Genomic DNA, 6944 nt, shown 5'->3' with positions numbered 1-6944 from the left:
CTCTGACGCTTGCATGAGATCCCCGGCACGTCCGTGAGGAAGTTCCACCATGATTGGGTGTGGAGCGCCAAGCCTTGTGCTCCAAAGGAAAGGTCCCCCCAAACTGATACTCTCTGGTGTTATGGGAAACAGATGCTTCCACGCCTGTCTCAGTTCTTCCTCGAACCATCCCGGTGTTCCGTGGGCGCCGCTCTTATCTGAGCTATTATCTCCTCTGGAATGGCCACCGCACGGCTCCTGTACCAGATTGCCCACCCGGATCTTGGTAGTGGTGTCGTCCTATCAAAAATCTCTCCATTCTCAATTGGTTGCCACTCCCCAACTCCTTTGAAAGCAACAGCAGTCCACTTTTTCCCTCAGAACTGCTAGGAAGCCGTTATGGTTCTTTAAGTTTTTGCGTTTCTAATGCCCGACTTTCAGTACCTTTACCTTTGTTTTTACAATACCTTTTCTTTTTGTTCATGGAGAATGCCTCGAATCCAGCTGACACCCATCACGGAGAATTTTCAAGGCACTCCTCCATCACACAATCGTTCCGCATCTCGAGAGCACTCTGCATGTTTAGGTCTGCTCCAACACGTGTTGTCTCACTTTTGAATCAACTGGATCACAATGGACTGATTTATTCAAATCCTCACTTGCTTCCACACGTACTGAAGCTTGGGAAATGTCCACAATGCCCTTAGAGTCAACCTGGGAATGGATATTAATCTTCCCTGGCCCACTAGCCTTTCCCATCCTACTCTGATTTTTTTTCTTTCTCGTAACAACCATCCAAGGCCCATAATTCGAATCTGACTGAACTTCCCCACTGGCTTCATTGTTTTCCAACGTTACTCCAGCCACGTTCTCACTATTTGGTTCCTTCCTTTTCAGACCACAACTATCCTGCTTATGTCCAAGTTTGCCGCAACAAAAACAGAGGGAAGAAATGCCTTCATAGAGCACTTTTTGAACTAATCTTCCCACACGGATAGAGCTGATAAACGGCTTCTCTAAGTCGATCTGGACACAAAGTCGTGCATATCCTCCTCTAGTCTCCGAAGCTGTGAAAGAATCAATGCGTAAAACCGGACCGATAACGCTCCCAATTTCGCGCAACACAGCAGCATCATAAAACTCAATTGGAAGTTCAAGTAATCTTACCCAAACTGCAACCGACGTAAGCTTTGCCTCAGAAGCAATAAAATAAGGCTCCCATGGCTTAATTGCAAGAAAGTGTTCTCCAATAAACCACGGGCCTCCACGAAGCACGAAATCATAGTCATCACTGCCGCTAAAGCGAACCAGAAAAAAGCCTTTACCCATGGCCACACAGTCCATCTTCACCGTCGGCTTCCACATAGCATTGAGCTTGAACGTGAGGTAGTTAAACCCAACAGATCTGCCGTACACTTTCACAATCAAAGCTCTTGACCAAGGCGCTTGAATTCGAGCTTTAGTTTCTTTGGAAAGTTTGACCTCAGCCATCCCCTCTATTAAAGGCTCCATCTCATCCTCCGATTCATAGTCGTCCTCCCACTCCTTATTGAACTTAAAAGCTTGCGCATACGCTCCAGGAATGTCTCCCACGAGACTGTCTTTGTAACTAACAAGCTTTCTTGGCGGCAAAAAACTCCTAGCACCATCACTTTCTTTACACTTTTTAACACTACGTTGAAATTCATCCTCTTCTTCGCGTGAACGCTGGGTTGGTACAGAGAACTCTACATCCATCTTTTTTCTAACCACTATTACTACCTTTACAAACAAAATTTCATCTCAAAAAATACATTTTATACTAAAAGTCTGCCTTGTTCAAGACGAATATTTCACCAATAAAACTTGGTTGTCACGTCAAAAAATTAATTTTCTTTTAACTCCTACACTGCTGCTTCAATAACACAGACAATCGCCTCAACAACTACCATTGAAATTTAGATTTTTAATTTTTCTAAAGCATTTTTTGGAGGAGGAGAAGCGAGTCTTTTGGCTAAATATTGCCAAAATTAAAACATTTTGCATTATAGGTACTGTTTGAAGTTTTTTGGCAAAATGAGGAGAGAGGTTGAATTTCGGCAACAGCGTTGCCGAAATTCAAGAAAAATGAGGAGAGAGAATGAGAAAATTGGAAGAGAGAAAAACTCGAATTACGGCAATGGTATTGCCGTAATTCCTCTGCCCAATCTGCCCGGGTTTGTGCGTGTGAGGAGTGCAATGTGTGAGTGCCCCAAAAAAAAAAAAAATCCCACAATTTCGGCAATACCATTGCCGAAATTGTGGGGAAATTTTTATTTTTTTTTTAATTTGTGGCAATGGTATTTCGGCAATACCATTGCCACAATTTTTTTTTTTTTAAAATTTGTGGCAATGGTATTTCGGCAATACCATTGCCACAATTGTGGGGAATTTTTTTTTTTTTTTTAATTTGTGCAATGGTATTTCGGCAATTGAAACAATTTCGGCAATTTTTTTTTTTTTTTTTTTTTTTTTGGTTGAGAAAAACCAGGCCAACTCTTAATTAGTGTATATAATTGACTAACTTTTTGTTTTTAATTTGATTTTTTTTTTTCAAATTTGGAAATATAGTCCTATCCTAAACTAGTTTCAGATTTAGTTCTTTATTCACGTGTGAATTACAAAAATAAAGAAAAAGTTTACAAATTTTCTTATACAAATGCATACTTTCACAAAACAAAAACTGCTTTTTGAAATTTGGTTTTTTCACATTCATGTTCTCATGAGTCGCAAAAATTCATTTTAAAATTTTTATTTTTTTTCTTTCAAAATTTCCAGAAATATATTTTACCTCCAATATTTATGAGAAAATTTAGTTTTTTTCATTGTTATTTTTTAACATTTTTTTTATGGGATATTTTTTAACATATTAAATGTTGGCGTTGACGATGAAATTTGGATTATATACTATACTAATACGTACGCATGTGCTAAAATGGTTAAAAATTAATTATGATAAATAATATTTTAGATAAACAGAATTTAAAAAATTGCATGCTGATGACTGGTTATAATTTAAGTCCAAAAAAATTGAATATAAAATGAAATGTTTTGATTTGATTTTTATTTTATTTCAGATTTATGTTGTAACAAAATCGAACTAGATAGATTAGTACTTTACCAACAATCCCTTTATTTTAGTCGATTTGGCACTCATATTTGGACTGGTCCGTGTGTCTCCACTTGCACAATGTGGAGCACAAGGCAAAATCATTTAAGGGGTCCTTTCCTTCCCATGTGTTTTGGCACTGCCCCTCTGTGTCATTAACTTATTGTATTTGTCTATTATTTTTCTTCGTTTTCCTGAGCACAGGTTTGGGATTTATTTATATTTATTTATAATCTTCTTTTCTTGGAGTTGAGGTGCTAGAGATCTCTTCATTCAAATCCTGATTTCAAACATTAATGCCCTTCCCTCTGATTTCACATCGTCCTGTCTCATTGTCTCCGCTGATCATTTCTTTTAATTTTTTTTTGCAAAAATGTTTTAATTTTTGCATAATTTAGCCAAAAGACTCCGTTAACATTTATCAATTTTTTTTTCTGCTGCAATATTAATTTATCATCATTCGTCTTTTGGTTATATTGTTCAGTGTTCACAGATATTTTTAAAACCACTTCTCTAATATACACACAGAGAGAGAGATGGGTTTAAGTTGCACGTGGTGTAATTCTAAAAAGTTCCACATTTTTTAAACCATTAAATTTAAGTGGATCTAACGGTCAAAAAAAGATCTTCATTAATGTTAATATCTTAATTGATCTCGTTTATTATCTCTTATTTAATACATTTTATACTAATTTCTAAACTCAAAATATTTATATGGCTGGCTCTTTCTCTCTCCACTGCACGTCTCTCTCTCTTTCTCTATGCACATTTTTTCTCTCTATCTCCTCCACGGCTCTTCTACAAGGCATTTCGTGGAGTACTATGGCAGGCCGGTGTTGTCGGTAGTGTTGTCCATAGCTCTTGTTCTTAAAAAGCCAAATGGACGAGTTTTGAACTTTGACGTGGTTAACCGATCGAGTTGATAATGTTGCTTTCTTTCTTTTCTTTTGATTAGTTTATCATATCAAAGTGGCGGACAGATCAATGAAAGAGAAAAAAAAACAAAAGCATGTAAAACGGAAACCACATGTGGTATTGTATTTGTGTTTGGAAAACTTTCAAATCCTTATACAATAAGGAAAATTAAGTGGTCAATGGTTGTTAGAGTTCCAATTAATATTTTATTTTAATGTTAAAAAATGACTAGACAAGAGTTGTTCTTTTTTAATATTTTTGTGTATGCAATAGATTGTGCAGATTCAAGCAATAGATTGAATCTGCACCATTTGTTGAATCTGCACCATTTGTGGCTTNCCGCTGATCATTTCTTTTAATTTTTTTAAAAAAAAATAGTCTATTAATCAATGCTTTAAAAATACTTGTTAATCAAATCATTCTTAAAAATATACTTTAAATTCTAATGGTTTAATGAGCGTTAACATGAGTCTTTTGGCTAAATATTGTCAAAATTAAAACATTTTTACATTATAGGTACTGTTTGAAGTTTTTTGGCAAAATGAGGAGAGAGGTTGAATTTCGGCAACAGCGTTGCCGAAATTCAAGAAAAATGAGGAGAGAGAATGAGAAAAGTGGAGGAGAGAGAAAACTTGAATTACGGCAATGGTATTGCCGTAATTCCTCTGCCCAATCTGCCCGGTTTGTGCGTGTGAGGAGTGCAATGTGTGAGTGCCCCAAAAAAAAATCCCACAATTTCGGCAATACCATTGCCGAAATTGTGGGGAAATTTTTTTTTTTTTTTTAATTTGTGGCATGGTATTTCGGCAATACCATTGCCACAATTGTGGAGAATTTTTTTTTTTTTTTAATTTGTGGCAATGGTATTTCGGCAATACCATTGCCACAATTGTGGGGAAATTTTTTTTTTTTTTTTTTAATTTGTGGCAATGGTATTTCGGCAATACCATTGCCACAATTGTGGGGAATTTTTTTTTTTTTTTTTTTTTTAATTTGTGGCAATGGTATTTCGGCAATACCATTGCCACAATTGTGGGGAAATTTTTTTTTTTTTTTAATTGTGGGTTTTTTTTTTTTCAATTGTGGCAATCGCATTGCCGAAATTGTTTCAATTGCCACAATTAAAAAAAAATAAAAATAAAATTTTTTTTTCCAAACAGTATTAGGGAGATTTTTTTTTTTTTTTTCAAATGGGACAATGACATTGCCAAAAGAAAACTTATTTTTTCCTATTGCCAAAATTCGGCAACGCCATTGCCACAATTGTGGGGAATTTTTTTTTTTTTTTAAATTTGTGGCAATGGTATTTCGGCAATACCATTGCCACAATTGTGGGGAAATATATATATATATTTTTTAATTTGTGGCAATGGTATTTCGGCAATACCATTGCCACAATTGTAGGGAAATATATATATTTTTTAATTTGTGGCAATGGTATTTCGGTAATACCATTGCCACAATTGTGGGGAATTTTTTTTTTTTTTTTTTAAAATTTGTGGCAATGGTATTTCGGCAATACATTGCCACAATTGTGGGGATTTTTTTTTTTTTTAATTGTGGCAATGGTATTTCGGCAATACCATTGCCACAATTGTGGGAATTTTTTTTTTTTTTTTTTTTTTTTAATTTGTGGCAATGGTATTTCGGCAATACCATTGCCACAATTGTGGGGAATTTTTTTTTTTTTTTTTAAATTTGTGGCAATGGTATTTCGGCAATACCATTGCCACAATTGTGGGGAATTTTTTTTTTTTTTTTTTTTAAATTTGTGGCAATGGTATTTCGGCAATACCATTGCCACAATTGTGGGGAAATTTTTTTTTTTTTTAATTGTGGGTTTTTTTTTTTCAATTGTGGCAATCGCATTGCCGAAATTGTTTCAATTGCCACAATAAAAAAAAATAAAAATTTTTTTTTTTCCAAACAGTATTAGGGAGATTTTTTTTTCAAATGGGACAATGACATTGCCAAAAGAAAACTTATTTTTTCCTATTGCCGAAATTCGGCAACGCCATTGCCACAATTGTGGGGAATTTTTTTTTTTTTTTTTAAATTTGTGGCAATGGTATTTCGGCAATACCATTGCCACAATTGTGGGGAATATATATATTATATATTTTTTTTTTTAATTTGTGGCAATGGTATTTCGGCAATACCATTGCCACAATTGTGGGGAATTTTTTTTTTTTTTTAAATTTGTGGCAATGGTATTTCGGCAATACCATTGCCACAATTGTGGGGAATTTTTTTTTTTTTTTTTTTAATTTGTGGCAATGGCATTTCGGCAATACCATTGCCACAATTGTGGCGAAATTTTTTTTTCAATTGTGGCAATCGCATTGCCGAAATTGTTTCAATTGCCACAATTAAAAAAAATAAAAATAAATTTTTTTTTCCAAACAGTATTAGGGAAATTTTTTTTTCAAATGGGACAATGACATTGTCAAAAGAAAAACTTATTTTTCCTATTGCCGAAATTCGGCAACGCCATTGCCACAATTTCGGCAATGCGATTGTCACAATTGAAAAAAAAACCCACAATTGAAAAAAAAAAAAAAAAAAAATTTCCCCACAATTGTGGCAATGGTATTGCCGAAATACCATTGCCAAAATTAAAAAAAAAAAAAAAATTCCCCACAATTGTGGCAATGGTATTGCCGAAATACCATTGCCACAAATAAAAAAAAAAAAAAATTCCCACAATTGTGGCAATGGTATTGCCGAAATACCATTGCCACAATAAAAAAAAAAAAAAATTTCCCTACAATTGTGGCAATGGTATTGCCGAAATACCATTGCCACAAATAAAAATTAAAAAAAAAAAAATTTCCCACAATTGTGACAATGGTATTGCCGAAATTGTGGGATTTTTTTTTTTGTGGAAATGTTTAAAAAAAAGCAATTTTTCTTTTGGCAATGT

The sequence above is a fragment of the Quercus suber genome, unplaced genomic scaffold, assembly GCF_002906115.3.
Source record: "Quercus suber isolate HL8 unplaced genomic scaffold, Cork oak 2.0 scaffold_465, whole genome shotgun sequence".
NCBI lineage: Eukaryota > Viridiplantae > Streptophyta > Magnoliopsida > Fagales > Fagaceae > Quercus > Quercus suber.
Note: the sequence above shows the minus strand (reverse complement) of the source record.